The following is a 23,740-nucleotide window of genomic DNA, read 5'->3' on the forward strand; positions in this document are numbered from 1 at the left end:
AGAAATGCCTCCTAGAGCAGCACTGAAGAATTAGCCTGCCACAGGAGCTGCTGCCTCTGCCCCGATCTGGCTATTGCACAACAACTTCTGAATCCAGGTCCGGATTGCCTCTGCTGCAATGAATGCCAACTTAATGGATGCTCTGTGCCCTGCCTCTCGACACTCACAAAGCTAAGGACTCCCTGGGACAGCTGCCACAAAAACCCAAATGCCTCCATGGCTGTGCTTGCCAGGAGAAGCAGCAGGCACATGTGATACCCCATCTTCCAAACCTAGAGTCAGTGCATCTGCTTGGATAAAGCTAGGATTCTTGCAGACCTGAGCTGGAGGGGATTTGGGAACAGATATTTTTCACCTCTTCTGCCTCTAGTAGGCAGTAAAGGACATTGCAAGGAGAGGGGAATGGAATCGAGTGAGCCACAACTTCTCTGACACCATGTTCTTCTGATTTTTGTCCTTCCTGATGGTCCAGTTCTTCTTAGTCTCTCTGCTCAGCTGACCCCTAAATGTCAAAGGGCCTCAGGGCTTGATTCTAAGTCCCCTGTTCTTTCCTTACCCTCCCTCTAGAGATCTTGCGTAGTTCCATGGCTTTTTTGTTTGTTTTTTGTTTTTTTTTTTAATTCAGTTTTATTGAGATATATTCACATAGCATACAATCATCCATGGTGTACAATCAACTGTTCACAGTACCATCTTATAGTTGTACATTCATCGCCCCAATCTATTTTTGAACATTTTCCTTACACCAGAAAGAGTCAGAATCAGAAGAAAAAGTAAAAATAAAAAAGAACACCCAAATCATGCCCCCCCATCCCACCCTATTTTTCATTTAGGTTTTGTCCCCATTTTTCTACTCATCCATCCATACACTGGATAAAGGGAGTGCGATTCACAGGGTTTTCACAATCACACAGTCACCCCTTGTAAGCTACATTGTTATACAATCATCTTCAAGAGTCAAGGGTACTGGGTTCGAGTTTGGTAATTTCAGGTATTTACTTTTAGCTATTCCAATATATTAAAACCTAAAAGGTGTTATGTATATAGTGCGTAAGAATGTCTACCAGAGTGACCTCTCGACTCCATTTGAAATCTCTCAGCCACTGAAGCTTTATTTCATTTCGCATCCCCCTTTTGGTCAAGAAGATGTCCTCAATCCCATGATGCTGGGTCCAGATTCATCCCTGGGAGTCATATCCTGCATTGCCAGGGAGATTTACACCCCTGGGAGTCAGGTCCCATGTAGGGGGAGGACAGTGAGATCACCCTCCAAGGTGGCTTAGCTAGAGAGAGAGGGCCACATCTGAGCAACAAAGAGGCACTCAGGGGGAGACTCTTAGGCACAATTATAAGCAGGTTTAGCCTCCTTTGCAGTAACAAGCTTCATAGGGGCCAACCCCAAGACAGAGGGCTCAGCATGTCAAGCCGTCAGTCCCCAATGTTTGTGAGAACATCAGCAACAATCCAGGTGAGGAAGTCCAATACCTCTGCATCCTCCCTCAGCTCCTCAGGGGTCCCCGAATATATATTTTTATTCTCTGCCCAAATTACTTTGGGATGTGTTGCTATGTCACTCTAACCTGTACAGACCTACCATATCTCACTTCCTATTCAAAGTTCCATGTAATTGTGTTGTTTGAACATACTGACTGTAGAAGTTATATTGTTTAGAAAACATAGATCCTACACCAAATAAACATTTCTTCCCTTGGTCTCACATGGAAGTTGAAGTTTGAACATATAGTCAATTTCAACCTTTACCCTTTGGCCCGATTTGCTCTAGTCTTAACCAGATGTGCTTTATTCATATCTCTAATTGAAGTCTGGGCTCTTTTTCAGCTTTTTTTTTTTTTTAAACAGTTGCTGTATGCGCTAATACTGACATTCATACCTGCCGAGCTCTAGCTCTGAGTTTCAGGTGTAACGCAGATACCCAATTTATCAGAGACCAATCAGGTTATACATTAAGGGATCAACATCTCAGAGTTTGGAGATAGCCATTACAATTCAGGAATAGATTTGACTACTGTAAGAGCTTACAATCTAGGGAGCATTACAATAATCATTTCACTGTTAGGCTGTGCTCTAAGATTCAATTCTGAGTTTACACATTGTAGTTAGTCCATGTTGGTGGGGCATTATAGTGTTTGCCTTGGTTTCTGGTGTACTTCACTCAACATACTGTCTACAGGATCCATGCACCTCGTTGCATGTCTCACAGCTTCTCTCCTTCTCATAGTTGCTCAATATTCCATTGTATGCATACACCACAGTTCACCATTCTGTTCCTCAGTCAGTGTTCCCTTAGACCACCTCCACCCACTGCAGATCGTGAATACTGCCTCCATAAACACCAATGTGCAAATATCCATTCATGTCTCTGCTCTTGGATCTTCCAAGTACATACCCCATAATGAGGTTGCAGGACCTTATTGCCCCACATACTTAGCTTCTTGTGGAACCACCACACTGACCTCCAGAAAGGTTACACCATTCTGCCTCCTCATCAATAGTAAATAGGTACATCCCTTTCTCCATCTTTTCTCCAGCACTTTTACCTCTATTTATATTTTTTCCTGTACTCTTATAGAGATATATTCACATAACAGACAGCCATCCACAGTGTACAATCAGTTGTTCATGGCATCATCACATAGTTGTACATTTATCACCACAGTCAGCACTTGAACACGTTGATTATGATGAAAAAGTGTGTTTTTTTGGTGAATAATAAAAAGAAAAATAAAAACGTCATACAATACAATATAATAGTAAGGACAAAAAACAATACCACTACCAAGAATCCCATATTCCTCCCTTATATCACCCTCTCATGCACATTTAACTTTAGTATATTGCCTTTGTTACATTTAGTGAAGGATATTGGAATGTTACTGTTGACCATAGACTCCAGTTTGCTTTGATTATGTTTTTTCCCAAATACCATCCCTTTTCCAACACTCTGCATGGTTGACATTCATTTGTTCTCCCACATGTGAGAACATTTTTATATTTGTACATTTAGCAACAGTCATTGGCCACTCCAGTTTTTGCCAAGTTATACAGTCCCAGTCTTCATCATCTGTCTTTACCTCTGGTGTCATACATTCCCCTATTCCAGCTCTTTCAGCTTTAGTCACAGACATCTTTGTTCCATGTGTTTACAATATTGTGCTACCATTACACAGTATTATGCTATCTATTTCTGGAGCTGTACAATCAATCCTGCTGAACATTTCTGTAGTCCTTCAGCATCAAATGCCTGATCTCTACCCTATTTAAAAAGCCTGTGTTATCAGCTTTTAACTCTCAAAGTTTGCTCATTAGTGTTATTTCATACTAGTGAGACCATACAGTATTTGTCCTTTTGTTTCTGGCTAACTTCACTCAACATAATGTCCTCAAGGTTCATCCACATTATTATATGTTCCATGTCTTTGTTCTGTCTTACAGCTGCATAATATTCCATCATTTGTATATACCACAGTTTGTTTATCCACTCTTCCGTTGATGGACATTTGGGCTGCTTCCATCTCTTGCAATTGTGAATAATGCTGCAATAAACATCGGTTTACAAATGTCCGTTTGTGTCTTAGCTTTCAGTTCCTCTGAGTATATACCTAGCAATGGAATATCTGGGTCATACGGCAAATCTATATTTAGCTTCCTGAGGAACCTCCACACTGTCTTCCAGAGTGGTTGCACCATTCTGCATTCCCACCAACAGTGAATAAGTGCGCCTCTTTCTCCACATTCTCTCCAGCACTTGTCATTTCCTGTTTTTGGATAATGGCTATTCTCGTAGGTGTGAGATGGTATCTCATTGTGGTTTTGATTTGCATTTCCCTAATAGCCACTGAAGTTGAGCATTTTTTTCACATGTTTTTGAGCCATTTATATTTCCTCTTTGGAAAAGTGTCTGTCCATGTTTTTTGCCCATTTTATAATTGGGTTGTTTGTCTTTCTGTTGTTGAGTTGTAGGATTGCTTTATATATTCGGGATATTAAACCCTTATCTGAAATGTGGTTTCCAAATATTGTCTCCCATTGTGTAGGCTGCCTTTTTACGTTTCTAACAAAGTCCTTTGATGTACAAAAGTGTTTGTTTTTTAGGAGATCCCATTTGTCTATTTCTTATTTGGTTGCTCGTGCTTTGGGTGTAAGGTCTAGGAAATACCTCCTATCACAAGATCTTTAAGATAGTGCCCTATGTTTTCTTCTAAGAGTCCTATGGTCTTAGTGCTTATGTTTAGGTCTTTGATCCAATTACAGTTAATTTTTGTATAAGGTGTGATGTAGGAGTCCTCTTTCATTCTTTTGGAAATGGATATCCAGTTCTCCAAACACCATTTATTGAAGAGGCTACTCTGACCCAGTTGATTTGGCTTGACTGCTTTATCAAAGATCAATTGACCATAGATGCAAGAGTCTATTTCTGAACACTCAATTAGATTCCATTGGTTGGTATCTCTGTCCTTATGTCAGTACCATGCCGTTTTGAGCACTGTAGCTTTGTAATATGCTTCAAAGTTAGGTAGTGTGAGACCTCTCACTTTGTTCCTCTTTCTCAAGATATTTTTGGTTATTCAGGGCACCTTGCCCTTCCAAATAAATTTGGTTATTGGTTTTTCTATTTTTGCAGAGTAAGTTGTTGGGATTTTAATTGGTATTGCATTGAATCTATAAATCAGTTCAGGTAGAGTTGACATCTTAATTATACATAGTCTTCCAATCCATGAACATGTCACATTCTTCCATTTTTTTAGGTCCTGTTTGATTTCTTTTAGCAGTTTCTTGTAGTTTTCTTTGTATAGGTCTTTTGTGGTATTCTGTAAGTTTATTCCTAAGTACTTAATTCTTTTGGTTGCTGTATTAGTTAGGGTTCTCTAGGGAAACAGAATCAATGAGAGGTGTCTATGACTATAAGATTTATAAAAGTGACTCACGCAACTGTGGGTATGCACGAGTCCAAATGCTGTAGAGCAGTCAGCAAACTGTCAACTCCAAGGAAGGGAAACAAACCGGCAACTTCAACGAACTCCTCAGGGAATGAACTGGGATCTTTGACGAATGTGTTCAATGAACTCCTCAGGAAATGCTTCGCTGGGCAGCCGAAGAAGAAGTGAAGGTCCTCTATCTGTCTTGCTTATAAGTCTTCAACTGATTAATTGGATTAAATCCAGCCAATTGCATTCTCTCATTGTGGAAGACATGCCCTTTGGTGAGTCATCAGTCACAGCTGCAGTCAACTGACTGATGATTTAATAAACCAGCCTGTTGGTTTATTAACCAGCCTCAAAGTCCTCACAGCTATTGTTAGGTCAGTGTTTGCTTGACCAGACAGCTGGGTACTATCACCTGGCCAAGTTGACACATGAACCTAACCATCACAGCTGCTATTGTAAATGGAATTTTGTTTTTGATTTCTTCCTCTTGTTGCACATTACTTGTGTATAAGAACCCTACAGATTTTTGCGTGTTGATCTTGTAGCCTGCCACTTTGCTGTATTCATTGATTAGCTCTAATAGCTTTGCTGTAGATTTTTCTGCATTTTCTACATATAGAATCATGTCATCTGCAAACAATGAAAGTTTTACTTCTTCTTCTCCAATTTGGATCCTTTTATTTCTTTTTCTTGCCTGATTGCTCTAGCTAGAACTTCCAGCACAATGTTGAATAACAATGGTGACAGTGGGCATCCCTGTCTTCTTCCAGATCTTAGAGGGAAAGCTTTCAGTCTCTCCCCATTGAGCATGATGTTAGCCGTGGGTTTTTTCACATATTGCCCTTATCGTATTGAGAAAATTCCCTTCTATTCCTATCCTTTGAAGTGTTTTTATCAAGAAAGGAAGTTGAATTTTGTCAAATGCCTTTTCTGCATCAATTGAGATGATCATGTGGTTCTTTTGCTTTGATTTATTGAAGTGGTGTATTACATTAATTGATTTTCTTCTGTTGAACCAGCCTTGCATACCTGGAATAAACCCCACTTGGTTGCGGTGTATAATTCTGTTAATGTGTTGCTGGATTTGATTTGCAAGTATTTTGTTGAGGATTTTTGCATCTATATTCATTAAAGAGATTGGTCTATAATTTTCTTTTTTTGTAGTATCTTTGTCTGATTTCAGTATTAGGGTGATGTTGGCTTCATAGAATGAATTGGGTAGTTTTCCCTCCTCTTCAATTTTTTTGAAGAGTTTGAGTAGGATTGGTACTAATTCTTCCTCGAATGCTTGGTATAATTCACATTGGAAGCCATCTGGTGCTGGGCTTTTCTTTTTTGGGAGCTTTTTGATGACTGACTCAATCTCTTTGCTTGTGATTGGTTTGTTGAGGTTCTCTGTTTCTTCTTGGGTCAATGTTCATTGTTTATGCTTTTCTAGGAAGTTGTCCATTTCGCATAACTTGTCCAGTTTGTTAGAGTATAGTTGCTCAGTCCAATGGCTTTTAATCTCCATTTTGATGAGTCCAATTTTATGTCTCCGGCCGTTTCTTAGTAGGTAGTTGAGAGAATTCACTTCTGATGTTTTACGTTTTCTCATCAAATATGGGGCAAGTTCATCAACTATCTTTATGAGGAGGGAAAAATTGTGGGACCTTAAAGGAGAGAAAAAGATGAATGATCATCTTGAAATTTGGACATACAGTAGGACTTCCAGGAAGTGCTGAATGACTTTTCATATAAGCTGATGCTACATGCAGGCTCTTTGCCCTTGGGCTTTAGACTGCATGTTCAACTGCCTACTTGAATGTCTAAGAAGCATATCAAACACAGCATGCCCAAAACAGAACTCTTGATTTCACCGCAAGTCTTCCCCATCTCAGTAAATGGCAACATCAGCATCCAACAGCTTCAATCAAAAGTCTAGGAGGCATCCTTAATTCCTTCATTTCTGTCCCCCTCCACAACGGTTTCTTCTGCAGGTACTGTCATTGCATCCTCCAAAAAGTCACCTCAGGGGGAGGCTTTCACTGGCCTCCCCAGCTTAAGTTGTTTCTACCATTTTTCTCTGTCATATCAACCTGGTCCCTAAATTAAATTATCTTATTAATTTATATGCTTACTAATTTGTTGACTGTCTCTTTTTCTAGAATATAAAATTCATGGGGACAGGGCCATCATTTGTCTTGTTTACCTTTTTCTCTCCAATGCTTAGCACAGGGTCTGGCATACAATTATTGCTCAATAAGTATTTGTTGAATGAACAAACGAAAGAATAAATAAATGCTAGATGGTCTCTAAAGACCTCTTGCAGCCTGAAAGTCTAAGCCCACTCAAAATATCCTCCTTCTTCCTTATCCAAATCTTATCCATTTATCAGCACTCAGGTCAAGGTCCACCACCTTCAGGAAGTCGAGCACAGATGCTCTTTTCCTCCTCTACACCAGCCATTTGATAGATGTTATACATTTGTGTGTATCAGAGTTTTAACCACTCTGCCCATGTCTTATCTTTACACCGTAGACTCCTTGAGGACAGGGCAGTTGCCATGGTTTAGTAATAGCAGCTAGCATTGGCAGAGCTGCTACTATGCAACTGGAGCTGAACATGCATTCTCCCTAATTGTCACAACAATTTAGTTAGCACTAGCTTGTTACTACCAGATCACGTTTTATAGAGGAGGCTCAGGAAGTTCAATTATTTGTTCATGGTGACACACTAAAGGGCAGATCTGAAATTTGAACTCTGAAGACCCCCCCCTCCTGCCTTATCTTTTGCGTCTTCTGAGTTCCCAGCTCCAGGTTGGGCACAGAGCAGGTGGTCAATAAAGACTTAAGAGATGGATGAATGAGAGTGTGGGGTGGTAAAAAGAACAGTTGTCTAGGGGGCAGGAGACCCAGATCCAGTGGTTTACAATCTGGATAGCTCTGAGCCTTGGCAAAAGGGGCTGTTAGGCTGGATGATATCTGAAGGCTCTGCAGACCCATATCCTGGCATTCCAAGCAGAAGCTACTAGGAGAAGAGAATGTCTTCTCTTTCTTAACTGTGCTTGCAACATTACCAGGTGCTCAATACCTATCCTTTGAATAAATGAATCCCTCAACCCCTTGCTTCATTATTCTAGGGTGGATATGATGGCATGAGAAATCAGGCTTCTCCAAGTTGCACCTGAAGGAGAGGCTGACCAGAATTGGCAGGATGGTTGGTGTGGTGCTTTGTGTTGTGCTCCCAATGATGGCTCAGATCCAGGAGCCTGCTAAGGCCTTGGTAAGTGTGCAGCCACCATCTGAATCACCTTTATCTACCTGAATGAGTTATTACTAAAGGCAAGAAATATCCATCCCCCATGTCCCCATTTCTGGTCACTGCAGGAAACCTCCCTTTCTGGCCTGATGTCCACCAGCTCTGGCTCAATCTGTAGTACCATTCACTCTAAATGACCAAGCAGGAGCAGCTTAGCATGGTGTCTTGCTTACATTTTTTTCTTTTTTTAGGGGTGTGTGTGTGTTTAAAATTCAGTTTTATTGAAATACATTCACATACCCTACAGTCATCCCCAGTGTACAATCAATTATTCACAGTATCATCATATAGTTGTGCATTCATCACTGCACTCTTTGAACATTTTTATTACTCCAAAAATAAAAATAGAAAAATAAAAGTAAGAATAAAAATACAAGTAAAAAAGAACACCCAAAACATCCCATCCCCCCCTATTATTCATTTAATTTTTGTCCCCATTTTTCTACTCATCTGTCCTTACACTGGATAAAGAGAGTGTGAGCCACAGGTTTTCACAATCACACAGTCATACCATGTCAGCTATGTAGTTATGTAGTAGTCTTCAAGAATCAAGGCTTCTGGGTGGCAGTTCAACAGTTTCAGGTATGTCCTTCTAGCTATTCCAATACACTAAAAACTACAGAGGGATATCTATGTAATGCATAAGAATAACCTCCAGAATGACCTCTTGACTCCATTTGAAGTCTCTCAGCCACTGAAACTTAATTTTGTTTCATTTCTCTTCCCCCTCTTGGTCAAGAAGGCTTTCTCAATCCCACGATGCTGGGTCCAGGCTCATCCCTAGGAGTCATGTCCCACATTGCCAGGGAGATTTACACCCCTAGGAGTCATGTCCCGTGTAGGAGAGAGGGCAGTGAGTTCACCTGCAGAGTTGGCTTAGAGAGAGAGAGAGAGGTCACATCTGAGCAACATAGAAGTTCTCTGGGGGAGACTCTTAGGCACAATAACAAGTGGGCTTAGCCTCTCCTTTGCAGTAACATCTTGCTTTCATTTTGTGGTTGGGTCCTGAAGCTCCAAATAGATGTGGCCTGGGACTACCAAATAGGTTTGAAGGGTTGCTGGCAGGTGGCGCTGGAGGCTGCCTTCTCCAGTCCTTGCATCTGAGCAGCCACCAAGGACTAAGGAGGTGCAGTCAGCCTGCAGGCTACATCCCCTCTCTCCCCCCCGCCCCAGGCCTTTCTCGGGGATTTGGACACTTCCCATGGACTTCTTCCCTTTGGCAGAGTCTCAGGCCCCTCTGGGCTGAGCAAAGCTTCTGGGGCTGCTCACCACTGTAAAGTTCAAAGAGTGAGTTTACAGCCCAGAGTTATGGGCTTGGTAGAGCTCTCTGGGAAGCCCTGGAATGTCTACCAAGAGGCTCCTCCTCCCTTTCTTGGTAGATACTCTTTTACCGCCCCCCCCACCACCTCCTGCCTCATTTCCTATCACTGCTCCCCACCCCCATCCTCTGTCTTTGGCTTTTGACTGATTTTCTTTGAAGGAAGAAATTATTTTGCCCCAGGAAACTCATTTATAGCAAAATAAGTGAAAGGTCTGGCATTGGGCCCCACGAGGGGCTCGTTTTCGGATTACTGCTTTAGCATGCCTTCATCTGGCTCGGTTGGCCTTGGACCCTCTGCCTGCCAGCATCACACCTGGTTTCAGCTGGAAGGGAGAGGATTTCAGCTTTTCATCTTCTGGGCCTCTGTTGTTACTGGAGCTGAGGTTTGGCCTGGGATCAGACAGGAGAGGACGTGCAGTGGGGGGCTGGGAGTTGGAGCTGGAAACCATCCCAGAGGCCAGGAAGAGAAAGGCTTCACAGAGCTTCGGAACTATTGCCCGTTTTGAGCCTGGGCTCCAAGGAGGCCCAGGCCTGAGATCCCAGGCTGCTGGCGACTGACTGCAGCCCAGTGACCCTGGGAAGATGGAGCCTTCAGCCCTTGGGTTTACTGCTGATTTTAGATCCATGAGAAAAGGCTTTTTAAGACCCCTTGTGAGTGCAGATTTTAAGTGATTTGGCTTAAGTGAGAGATGCATAAAGAATTAAAAAAGCAAGGGGGTTAAGCTCTGAAAACCATATGCTAAATTTCCTGAGTAGGGAGATTGCTTTTTAGGATGGTTTATAGGTTAACTGTTAATATTTCCTTAAAAGCTGGCTTATTTCTCTCCCTTATATGTTTTTATTTAATGTAGCTTTGAGAAAAACCAAATTACACTTTAGCATGCCTAAGAGGATTTCATCTGTCGTATATTTCAGGATCTTTATGGTGTGCATATCTAGTGAAAACCATTTTCCATAAAAATACCAAGGGAGGGCATTTCAGTGGGATTTTAAGCTTATTTAAAATTAATTGCAGATTCATTTCACTGCACATTCATTGAGGGCTTCTTTTTTTTTCATTATTAACATGAAAAAATGGTGAGAACTCTGCCAAAAGTCTGAGAGGAAAAAGTGATTGCTGTAAGTTTCCTAAAGGCAGCAGACATCTGCCTAAGGTATGCATTCCTTCTGTAACCAGGCCCTTGCCTGTCTTTGATTAAATGGAACCTGAGGCATAAACTGGGAGTTTGACTTGCTGGGCCATCCATCCACCTGCCTGCTTTCTTCTGACCTCCTGCTGGCCTGTAAACAGCATTATGATGAAGACACAAATGGGGTCCCTGAAGAATTACAAGATGGTCGAAAGCAGAGAGCTGATGGGTGGTGAGGAGAGTACAAAGTTCCTGAGACGGGAGGAATGGAGTATATGCTGATTATCCCAATGCAAAAATCTCCTAAGCCTCTTTGCTCTGCATGCACCTGAGAACTTGGAAGTGTATCTGTCAGCAGAAACACTTCTATCATTTGTGTCAGGTAAGTAGTGTCACTCTGTAGGTCTTTGGGAGGAAACGGTGGTAATTAGGTTGTTTCTTTGAACTTCTTTACTTGTTCACCCTCATCTCCCACCAAGAGATGCTGAGCCCCAAAGACACATTCATTGGGATTTGGTCTTTGTAAGTCTGTGGGTCCTGGAGAAAAAAGAAGCCTTAGTGAGCATCCCAGCCACACTCTCATTTTACACTCGATGAGATGAGGGATTGTCCCAAGGTCAGACAGTTGGTTGGGGAAGACACAGGACAAGGACCTCCCCACCCCACCCCCACTCCTGATCCCTAGTCCATTTCACGTGGATGCTTTGGGAAAACAACCTCAGACATTGGAGAGCAGAAGGTTGAGCTGGCCCAGAGCTGGGAGCTGCAGGCAAAGGCTGAAGAGAAGCCCAGCCCCTTCCCTTAGGAACTTGGGGTGTGGGGGAGGTGCCCAGGTCTGGACAGGTGAGATGACTGTTCCCTCATCATTTCATATTATTTTGGATTTTCAACATTGGTTTAGGGGCCAAGTTTCTTATTACTGAGCTATAAAGTAAATGTTTTGTGCATCACTGGGAAGGACAATGATGTGGTCTTTTCTGGGGAGCATCTCAGTTCTCACTATTCTATGAGGCAGAAGCTGTCAGGATCCCCATTTTACAGAGGAGGCCATAGATGCACATCCTGGGGTCCCTGCCCTCCAAAGGCCCCACACTATCTGGCATTTCATCCCCTCTGGTATCAGTGTCAGCTCAGATCCCGTGTCCAAAATTCCTTGAAAAGCCTGGATATTTTCCTTGTTTAGTGCACAGTTACCATAGTAACTGGCTGCAGGACCCTCTGGTAAGGGACCAGGAGATGATTTATCATGTATACTGGTGGTGACATTACAGGGTCCTTCCTCAAGGGGATCTGGTCTCTTCTTAAATCAGTGGGCCCCAAGGATGTGAACTGACATGGATCTGGAAACTCTATGCAGAGCCATCGTTTCCATTATGGCAGCTGCTGGCTAGCAGCTTTAGGCTTTTGGTTGTTGTAACTGTTCTGTGAGTCAAATAAACCCCTGGCCAGCTGGCCATCATGCCCCTCAGAACAGCATGATCAATTAGCAATCACCGAGACCCTGCAGGTCGGGGCAGTCTGACTTCTGCTGCAGTCTTGCTGCCTTGTAGAGTGATTATGTCCACCTTGCTGTTGATGATCACATGCTCTCTCTGTGGCATCAGCCTTTATGGAATCCCAACATCCCCATGGATTATAGGGATCTCATCTCCATGGCAGTGTCTGCTACTCTTAGCCCTATCCTGCAGAGGACAGTCAGCACCAAACTTCTCAGAAATGCTGGCAGCTCCCTTTCCAATGAGATCCTTATTGCCTTATAAAGAGTGGGCTCTGGTCCCTCTGAGGAAACAAAATGAGTTCTGGGCTTTACCTTATAAAATCCGTTCTGACATTCCCACTTTTGCGAGAATTCTACCCTTTCGATAGTATGCCAAACATTCCGGCATCTCTACCTCCTACCATGGCTATGGTGGTTTGGAGTTATATACCCCAGAAAATCATGTTTTTATTCTTAATCCATTCCTGTGGGTGTGAACCCACTGTAAATAGGACCTTTTGATGAGGTTACTTCAATTAAGATGTGGCCCAGCTGAAGCAGGATGGGTCTTAATCCTATTACTGGAGGCCGTATAGAGAAGCCACAGGGAGCAGCCAGAAGCCAGAAGTCAACGGAACCAGGAGAAGAAAGGCAAAGGTGCCGCCATATGCATTGCCACATGACAGAAAAGCCAAGCGACCCAAAAGATTGCCGACCAGACAGAAGATGCTGACCCCAGGAGGAAGCAAGCTTTCTAGCCTCTGAACCATGAGGCAGTAAATTCCTGTCGTTAAGCCAACCCATTGTTTGGTATTTATTTTAGCATCTGGGAAACTAAAACAGGAGCCTTCGTTGAGTCCAGGCTTGAAGAAGCCACCAGCTGCATCTCAGAACGAGCTCTAAAGGTCCTTGGAAAGATGCTGGACCCTGAGTTATGACATGCTCCCGTGTCAATAAATGCTGCCCTAGTCAGCCTTATCTTTAGCCACCACAAAGAGCCAAAGCACTCAAGACGCATGCCCACATGCATTCCCAGGGCCCTGCAGATCTGCATCAGTCAGGTGCTGCCATTCCTTGGGTGTGTACGTTGTTTCCTCCCAGAGGAAGAGGCAGTGTTTTCCTGCTTGGGCTGTGCTGAATCCTGACCCTGGTTGTTAGCATATGACAACTAGCCATTATGAGGAAGACCTCAAGAAAGTCGAGACTCATTTTCTGGGGCTCCTGTCTCAGGTGAGGTCTTTGCATGGTCTCCAGGTGGGGGGAAGCTGTTCTACTCAAGAAAAGAGAAGGAAGCTTCTTCTGCCAACCTTGAGGGTTCAGAGGAAACAGGTTCAAAATTCTCAGGCTTATTCACCCAAATATCCCTGTTCAGGAGCCTACTCTTTTCCTATGAGGGCTCTCATATTATTCTTTGATATAAGAAATCTGTTAAGGTTTTGTCCTCTTAGCAATTAGATCCTGGGCCTGAGTTTTAGCCCAAGATTCCCTGTGTGGTAGGAGATGAGAGTGCCCTTGAATGCTGTCACAGAGGTCCTCTGGCTTTCACAGTAAACCTTGAGTTGATCGCTGCCTGATCTGGGCCTGTCATTTTCCTTTTTGAAGCTTTCAAGGCAGTTAACAGGACAATAATTACTATTGTCCCCATACTGTTCAAGTACCAGAACTACTGCATAACCCAGCACTCTCTCATCTTCCATAGGTGAGAGTCTTAGAAATTGTGTACAGTGCTTGCCAGGGATTACCAGCACCCGATTTACCACCAGCTACAGGCTCCTTATGGCAATAGGACTGGCAAGGGATCCAGCTCCAAAATCCCATTCTGTGGGACTGAGTAGCAACTGTCTTAGCCTGGGTTCCCTCAAAGCAGAGCCTGAGATAAAGACTTGCATGCAGGTAGTTTGTTTTGGAAGTAATCACCGAGAGTAGCAGTGAGGGATGGAGGAGTGAAACTGGGGAGATAAGGAAGACGACAAGATTGCATTATTGAGCTGGCTGCTACTACAAGCAAGCATCTCTTGATCTTGCTGGGATCTTCCCAGAAGACTTAAGAAAAAGTCATAGAATTTTCTGCCTAGGGAATGAAAAGAAGAAGCACTTACCCATTGCATCTCTTCACTTACTCGTTCAGAGAGGGCCCCATAGGAGTTAATTTCCCTGCAGTTTTGGGTTGTGGGTATATGAATGCCAAGTGGCCACCCACAGATAGGGGAAGCCCTGGAGGAGGAAGTGAGAGAGACAGTGAGAGCACCTGCATGAAGCCATGGATGGGTCACCACAGGATGGGTCACCACAGGGGTGGCTGGAGTGAAAGGGGACGTTGAGAAAATTTGAAGCAGAGCATAGGCAGTGACCCATAAAAAGGGCCTGAGAAGATTGACCAAGTCACACAAATAGGGGTGGAAGTCAAGGTTCAGGTCTTTAGCTTTCAAGTTCACTATTTTACTACTACCTCCTTTAGGGCTCATATATAAGAACATGGGGACAGTAATTTAATAAGGAGAATCAAAACTCACAACTACCATATCTGAGGTCTTACCACGTGCCTGCACTGCACCAAATGCAGCACCTACTTTACATCATTGGATCCCAACTACAGCACTATGCTCTACCCACTCCCAGCTCTGACACTTGTCAAGTTGTATACCTGAGGGCAATTTACTTAAATTCTCTAAGCCTCAGTTTCTCCATCTGTAAAAGTAGATTGATAGCAGTACCTATGCAAAAGAGACATTGGAGACTAAATCAAGATATTAGAACCTAAGAGTGAGAAGAAAAGCCATTTGCCTGGGACAGGGGAAGATGGCCTCCACTGCACAGGGGCAGTGTGTTTTAGTCACAATCCAAGTGTCACGCAAGTTCAGTGGCACATGTAAGTGCTCATAACTGTTAGCTGCTATTGTACCCATTTTGCAGAGGAGGAAACTGTGGCTCAGGGAGGTCAACAACTTGTCCCAAGCCACAGTGCTGGCTAATAGCACAGCCAGGTTTTGAACCCAAGACTTTGAAACCTAAGCTTTTAACCATACACTATACTTCCTAGCCTGCAGGCATGATTGTGGATTGTCCGATTGAGGACGTTGGCCTTTAGGCAGCGGGAACCTGAGGAGCCGCCTAATGCTAAGTGCTGATCTGGAGTGATTTGTTCAGTAGCTCTGCGGGTGGAGGTGAGGAGGGGCACATGGAAGGAGAAGGGTTGGTAGATACTCATGACTGCCCAGAGGTGGAGCAGAGGTCTGACCCAGGGCTGGCAGGAAGCCCACCCTACTGGGGTCGAGCTAAGACTACTCAGACATTTTCTTCCCAGGCAGCCCAGTCCTCTAAATGCTGAGACAAAGGTGCATGGAAGCTACAAGCTCGAGAGAGGAAAACCGTTTGGGGAGAAGATGAGGCTGGCTTTGGAAATGCTGATTTTGAGGAGAAACTAAACAGGAGCTGGGGATAGGCTACACAGAGAGGTGAGGCCACAAAGAGGGATGTGATGACAGTACTTGGCTTCCTAGTCAAGCAGGGAGGTGATTGTGCATTTTGGTGCCTCTGGGGAGCCATGTGGCCTGGCAGAAAGCAGAAATAGCTGCAAGGCCTCTGCTCCAAAAAACCCAGTCTGCGGGTTAGAGGATTTTAGAGGGAAGTGAAAGGAAAAGTGACAGGGGATGGGGTTGAAAGTTGAGGTGGAGTGTCTCAGGAGGAGCAGTTTGGGAAGAGTTCCCTGGCAGTGGAGGGAGGTTGTGAGAAAGGCCCTGGAGTCCCAGCCAGGCCCGCTTCTAGACCATGCTGTTGGGTGTGGCCAGACCCCGGGGACTTGGCTGCAGGATGCATGGTGTTCTGGTTTGCTAAAGCTGCCATTATGCAAAATACCAGAAATGGAGTCGATTTTATAAAGGGGATTTATTTGGTTACAAATTTACAGTTCTAAGGCCATGAAAGTGTCCAACTAAAGCATCAACAAGAGGATACCTTGACTGACAAAAGGCCAATGGCATCCGTAACACCTCTGACATCTTGGAAGGCACGTGGCTGGTGTCTGCTTGTCCTTTACTCCTGGGTTGCATTTCAAAATGGCTTTCTCCAAAATGTCTGTGGCCTTCTGTCTCTCTTAGCTTCTTTCAGTTCTCTGCTTGGTTGTCCTGGGGTGTTTCTCTCTAAGCACCCGGGAGTCCTCTCTTAGCTTCTCTGGGGCAAACTCTGGGCTTCATCTCTTAGCTTAGCATCTCCAAACATCATTCTGTCTGCATCTCCCAGCATCTCCAAGCATGTGGGTCTGTGTCAGCTCTGTATGTATCAGCTCTGTCTCTGTCGGGCAAACTCTGGATTACATATCTTAGCTTCTTTCCAAAATGTCTCTCTCAGCTTCTCAGAGCTTCTCCTATACATGAGCTCTCTTAAAGTACTCCAGTGAACTAATCACTGGATAGTTGGGGTCACATCTCAGTGAAAATGATCTAATCAAAAATTCTCACCTACAGTTGGGTGGGTCACATCTCCATGGAAACAATGTAATCAAACATCCCACCCTAATCAAAAGACTGATAAGTCTGCCCCCACAAGACTGCATTGAAGAACGTGGCCTTTATGGGGGACATAATAGATTCAAACCAGCGCACATGGGATGCTTGGCTAGAATTCTCATCGTTGGGGGTCCCAGAAGCAGCAGAGGATTCTGGATATGTCTCAGAGGAAGCATGTGACTAGAGTCTTCTCCCACCACCCCAGTGCCTGAGTGCTGCATAAGACCCCATGGTGGGGCAGTGAGACCCAAATATTAACTGTTAAATTTTCTTCCTGCTTGGCAGAAGAGAAGAGTGTGTGCAGACTTAGCAATTAATTGAGTTATGGAAAATAAACAAAGTGATATTTCTTTTTTACCCAGATTCCTTAATGTAAGCATTATAATAGTATAATAATAATGTAATAATATTAATTACCATTATAGCAACTAGTACAATTTTTTGGAGTACTTGATCTGTGCAAGTTCTAAACATGAATTATTAAAAAGGTAGGTGGATGAAAGAGTATAGGGTAAGTGTATGTGTATGATATTGAAGATAAGTTGTTATCAAATCAAGTGTGCTTTTATAGATTTAGGATGTAAATTTTAGTCCCATGGTAGCATAGAAAATATATGAAAAAATATATACAGAAAGAAATGAGAAGGGACTCAAAATAGTACAATATAAAAAATCAAATAAATATATGAAAGTAGGCATTAATGGACAAATTGAAGGTCAAAAAAGGTATAAGACTTGCAAAGACCAAATAGCAAAATGGCAGAAAAGTAGTTACTTTAAATGTAGATGGATTAAACTCTCCAGTCAAAAGGCAGAGATTGGCAGAATGGATAAAAAATCACGACCCAACTATATGTTATTTACGAAAGACTCACCTAAATTCAAAGACATAAGTAGGTTTAAAGTGAAGGGATGAAAAAAAATACACCATAAGTAGTAACCAAAAGAAAGCTGGGGTAGCTATACTGATATCAGATAAAATAGACTTTGAGTGAAAAACCTATTATGAGGGAATAATAAACTATTATGAGGGAAGTTCACTAAATACTGCCAAAGGGGTCAATTAAACAAGACATAACAATTAAAAATATATATGTCTCCAAAAGCAGAGCCCTGAATATATGCAGCAAATATTGACAAAATTGAAGAGAGAAATATATGGCTCTACATTGATAGTAGGTGACACCACATTCAATGATGACTGGAGCATTTAGACAGAAGATCATTAAGGAAATAGAAGAGTTGAATGATACTGTAAACCAGCTAGGCCTAACAGGCATATATAGAACAGTTCATCCCACAGCATTAGAATAACATTTTTCTGTAGTGCACATGAATCATTCTCTAGAATGACCATATGTTAGATCACAAAAGAAGTCTCAATATATTCAAAAATATTGAAATATACAATGTACGAATTTTTTCTTACCACAATGGAAGGAAACTAGAAATCAATAACAGAGGGAGAACTGGAAGATTCACAAATATGTAGAAATTAAATAACAAGCTCTAAAACAACCAATGATTCAAAGAAGAAATCACAAGGGAAATGAGGAAATATTTTGAGGCAAATGAAAAGAAAAACACAACATACCAAAACTTATGAGATGCAGCAAAGGCAGTGCTGAGCAGGAAACTTAGAGCTCTAAATACTTATATTAAAAAAGAAGAAAGACTTCAACCCAGAGATTTAACCTCACAACTAGAGGATCTAGAAAAAGAACAGCAAACCAAAACCAAAGTGAAAAGAAGGAAGGAAAAGATAAGAGCAAAGATAAATGAAGTAGAGAATAAAAAACAATAGCGAGAATCAACAAAACAACTGTTGGTTCTTTGAAAAGATCAATAAAATAGATAAACCTTTAGACTGACAAAGAAAAAAAGGAGAGAAGTTGCAAATAACTAAAATCAGAAATGAAAAAGGGGAAATTACTACTGACCCCACAGAAATTAAAAGAAGTATAAGAGGACACTATGAACAACTGTATGCCAATAAATTAAATAACCTAGATGAAATGGACAAATTCCTAGAAATATACGTACTAATGACACTGACTCAAGAAGAAATAGGAGATCTCAACAGACCAATAAGTAAAGAGATTGAGTCAGTAATCAAAGACCTCCCAACAAAGAAAAGTCCAGGGCCAAATGGCTTCACTGGTGAATTTTACCAAGAATTCCAAGTAGAATTTTTACCAGTCTTGCTCAAATTCTTCCAAAACATTGAAGAGGAGGGAGCACTCCCTAATTCATTCTATGAGGCCAATATCACCCTAATATCAAAGTCACACAAAGATACCACACACAAAAAAAGAAAATTACAGACCAATATTCCTTACGAACATAGATCCTCAACAAAATGCTAGCAAATTGAATTCAACAATACCTTAAAAGAATTAAACACCATGATCAAGTGGGATTTGTCCCTGGTATGCGAAGTTGTTTAAACGTAAGTAAACCAATTAATGTAATATGTCACATTAACAGAATGAATGAAACAAAAACCCCACATGATTATGTCATTCAACACAGAAAAGGCTTTTAACGAAATCCAGCATACTTCTTGATAAAAACACTTGGAAATTCAGAACAGAAGGATACTTCCTCAATATGATAAAGGGCATATATGAAAAATCCTCTGCTGACATCATACTCAATGGTGAAAGACTGAAAGCCTTCCCTCTAATATCAGGAACAAGACAAGGATGCCCACTGTTACCACAGTAATTCAACATGGTACTGGAAGTTCTAGCCAGAGCAATTAGGCAAGAAAAAGAAATAAAAAGCATCCACATTGGAAAGGAAGAAGTAAAACTTACCCTATTTTCTGATGACATGATCCTATATAAAGAAAATTCTGAAAAATCCACAACAAAGCTACTAGACATATGTTGCAAGTAAGGCAAGGGCTGTGTAATAAGACACCTTTCACAGAATCACGAGGGGTACAACAGTCCGAGGAACGACTTGGACAAGCCCAGCTTGGTGAATAAAAGACAGTATTTATTTGGGGCTTATATGGGAGTTCTTGTCCTCAGCAGTGGGAGGAGAGATAGCAATTCTGTGCTATGGTTGCCCATACTAAACAGAGGAGAAGACAGTGCTTTATAGTGGGAATGGACAAAGAAAGCATGGAGCCAAAGAGAGTACATGCACATAATTGCTAACAAAGCCAACTGTTTCTTAATGTTTGTCCCTCTGGGCGTAACTTCCCATGAAGTTAGCTTTGGGGAAAGATAACAAAGGCCTGGAACTATGAGATTAGTACAGGAATGTGCATAACTGCTGATGAGGTTGGAAGAGTAGCTGGATATTGGAAAGTGTGAAAGCGTTACAATGTTACAACATATTAAATGAATTCAGCAGTGGTGCAGTACAAAATCAACACACAGAAATTGGTAGAATTTCTATATACTAGTAATGAGCAATACGAAGAGGAAATCAAGAAAAAATTTCCATTTGCAATAGCAACAACAACAAAAAAATCAAATACCTAGAAATAAATTTAACCAAGGATATAAAGCACTTGTATGTGGAAAACTACATTGCTAAAAGAAACAAAGAAGACGTAAATAAATGGAAGGAACTTCATGTTCATGGATGAGAACACTAAATATTGTTAAGATGTCAATTCTACCCAAGGCAATTTACAGATTCAATGCAATCTCAATTAAAATTTCAATAGTCTTTGCAGGAATGGAAATGCTAATCATGAAATTTATATGGTAGAGTAAAGGATAGCAAAAACCATCTTAAAAAAGAATGAAGTTGGAGGACTCATGCTTCCTGATTTTAAAACTTACTACAAAGCTCCAGTAATCAAAACTGCATGGAACTGGCATAAGAACAGACATATAGACCGATGGATTCTACTTGAGAGCTCAGAAATAAACCCTCACATTATGGTTAGTTAATTTTTTGTACATCTTTTTCTTTACTTTTAAAGTCTGATGGTATTAAAGTCTAAGAGGTATTGGTCTGGTCCTTCTGTGGTCTCCAGTGCTATGTGAGTGGCAGAACTGAGCCCTGGAAAGTCTAATTGATTTTTAAAATGGTGACTCAATGGGGAATTTATAGTCTCTTCAACAAATTGTGCTGGGAATATTGGTTATCCATATGCAGAAGAATGAAAGTGGACACATACTTCACACCATAAATCCCACAGTTAATATCAGACTCAAGGTCAGGAAGAAGACAATGATGCCCACTTTCACCACTGCTATAAAGTATTGTACTGTAAGTTCTATCAAGAAAAATTAGGCAAGAAAAAGAAATAAAAGGATCCAAATTGGAAAGGAAGAAGTATAAACTATGTCTATTTGCAGATGACATGATCCTATATAGAGAAAATTCCAGATAATCCACAAAAAAACATAATAAAGCTATTAACAAAATCTGAGCAAAGCTGCCATGGACAGGAACAACACATGAAAAACTGTTGTGTTTCTATACATCAAGTGAACAATCCCACCAACAATGAGTGAGTGTTCCTATTTCTCCACATCCTTTCCAAAACTTGCAATTTTCTATTTTTGGTGCAGCCACTGTGGAAGACAGTTTGGCAGTTCCTCAGAAACTTAAGTATAGAATTACCATATGGCCCAGTAATCCCACTTCTGGGTATATACCCCAAAGGACTGAAAGCAGGGACTTCAACAGATATTTGCACACCAATGTACACAGCAGAATTATTCACAATAGCCAAGTAAGCCAAGTGTCCATCTAGGATGAATGGATAAATAAAATATGGTATATACATACAATGGACTATTATTTGGTCACGAAAAGGAATGAAGTTCCAATGCATTTGACAACATGGATGAACCTTGAAGACATCATGTTCAGTGAAATAAGCAGACACAAAAAGACAAATATTGTAAGATTTCACTGGTATGAAATAATTAGAATAAGCAAATTCATAGAGTCAGAAACTAGAATATAGGTTACCAGGGACTGGTGTGAAAGTAGGGAATGGGGAGTTAATGCTGAAATTGTACAGAATTTCTATTTGACGTGATGGAAATGTTTTGGTAATGGATGGTGGTAATGGTAGCAATGTTTTGTGAATTACATGTTTTATGAATGTAACTGATAGCACTGAATTATATATATTTGAATGTAGTTAAAAGGGAAATTTTAGGTTGTATATATGTTATAAAAATAAAAATTAAAAAACTCATAGGACTGTACAATGCAAATAATGAACCCTAAGTTAAACCATGTATTATAGTTAATAGAAAAATTGTAACAATATTCTTTCATCAGTTGTAACAAATACACCACACTAATGCAAGGTATTAATAACAAGGGGAAGGAGATATATGGGAACTCTATATAGAGTTCTGTATTTTCTGCCTGATTTTTCTGTAAACCAACTTCTCTATGAAAAAGAAAGAGTGAAATTAAGAAAATAATTCCATTTGCAGTAGCATCTGAAGGAATAATGTAAATTTAAAAAAGAAAGTGAAAGACTTGTACCCTGAAAACAACCAAACATCCTGGAAGAACATCAAGGAGTCCTAAACAAATTAAAATACATTCTGTATACAAGGATTGTAAGACTTAATATTGTTCACTTTAAAATGGTTTATTTTATGTTATGTCAATTTCACCTCAACTTTAAATATGTTTAAGATTCAGGGAAATGTAATTCAAAGAAGACAGGTACCCAACTGAAGCACCTTTTAATAAACAAAGGCAATATTTCATAAAACAAAAGCCAAAAATCCCAAGAGGAATTGCAAAAGAACCAAATACAACTTTTAGGAACAAAAAGCATAGCAACTGAAATTTAAAATCTTGGGGGATGGAGTTTACAGCAGATTAGAAGCACAAGAGAGGAGTTTGAACTGGAAGACAGATCTGAGATAATTACCTACAACACAGCTCAGAGAGAAAAATCAATGGAAAGTATGAAAGAACATTGAAGTGACATGGAGGATAGCATGATCTCTAATAGGAGCTTCAAGAAGAGAAGACAGAGAGCTTGTGCCTCATAGTCTTCCAGAATTGTTTAAAGACACTGAGCCTCAGATCTAGGATGCTCTGAATTCCAAGCAGAATACAGCATTCACCCCTAAAATACATCACAGTGAAGATAACACTCAAGACAAAAAAAAAACAAAAAAACAAAAAAAAAACATTATTAAAGCAGCCAGAAAGAAAATAGGTGACATAGGGAGTGTAAATCAACAGACCATCACTAAAGGAAATTCTAAAAAGAAACATAGCTCCAACAGAAGGAATGTGATCCCAGATGGAATAGCTGACACGCACAAAGGGATTAAGAGCCAATAAAGGGGTATATATGTGCGTATATCTAAATAAGCTTTGTATAAAACAATAATAATAATGTGTGTTTCTTATTAAAGGAAAAAATAGTATAACTGGCAAGTTGGGAGGAATGATCAGAGTTAAGCTATTTTAACATCCATGGATGGTTCAGAAAAAGGACAGTGGTATTGATTAGCTTTAAACAGTGTTAAATAAGTATGTTGAGCTATCTAGAGTAACCACTAAAATAACAGATGGAAAAAATTAAATGAGAAAAAAATCAATCGATCCCCAAAGTGACAAGTGAAGAGAAACTAAATAAAGAGAAACAGAAAAATTGGAACAGATATACAGTACAAAATAAGATGGCAAAAATGAATCTAAATATACCAACAATCACAATAAATGTAAAGAAACAAATTTCTTGGTAAAAGGCAAAGCTTTTCAGAGTTTATTTATTTACTTATTTATTCATAGAAAGAAAACAGCTTTATTATGTTTTACAAGTCACCATTAAAACTTCAGAATTAAAAGACCATTAACATAAAAAAACGGAAAATTATAGCAACATATTCCAAACAGTGTAAAGGTTGTATGAAGATATATTGTATCGACTGGGCTAGAAGGGAATCCTGTGTCATCTCCTCCCTCATACTCATACATCTATTTTATTATGGGCCTTGGCTTGTAACCCAAGGAATAATTCCACTGTGGGAAATTTCAGGCCAAGTAAAAGGGAAGTTTGCTGCAAGGGCAGGCAGGTGTAAAGCTGGTGGCAGATAAATCCA

This window comes from Choloepus didactylus, chromosome 4 (genome assembly GCF_015220235.1).
Source record: "Choloepus didactylus isolate mChoDid1 chromosome 4, mChoDid1.pri, whole genome shotgun sequence".
NCBI classification, from domain to species: Eukaryota; Metazoa; Chordata; class Mammalia; order Pilosa; family Megalonychidae; genus Choloepus; species Choloepus didactylus.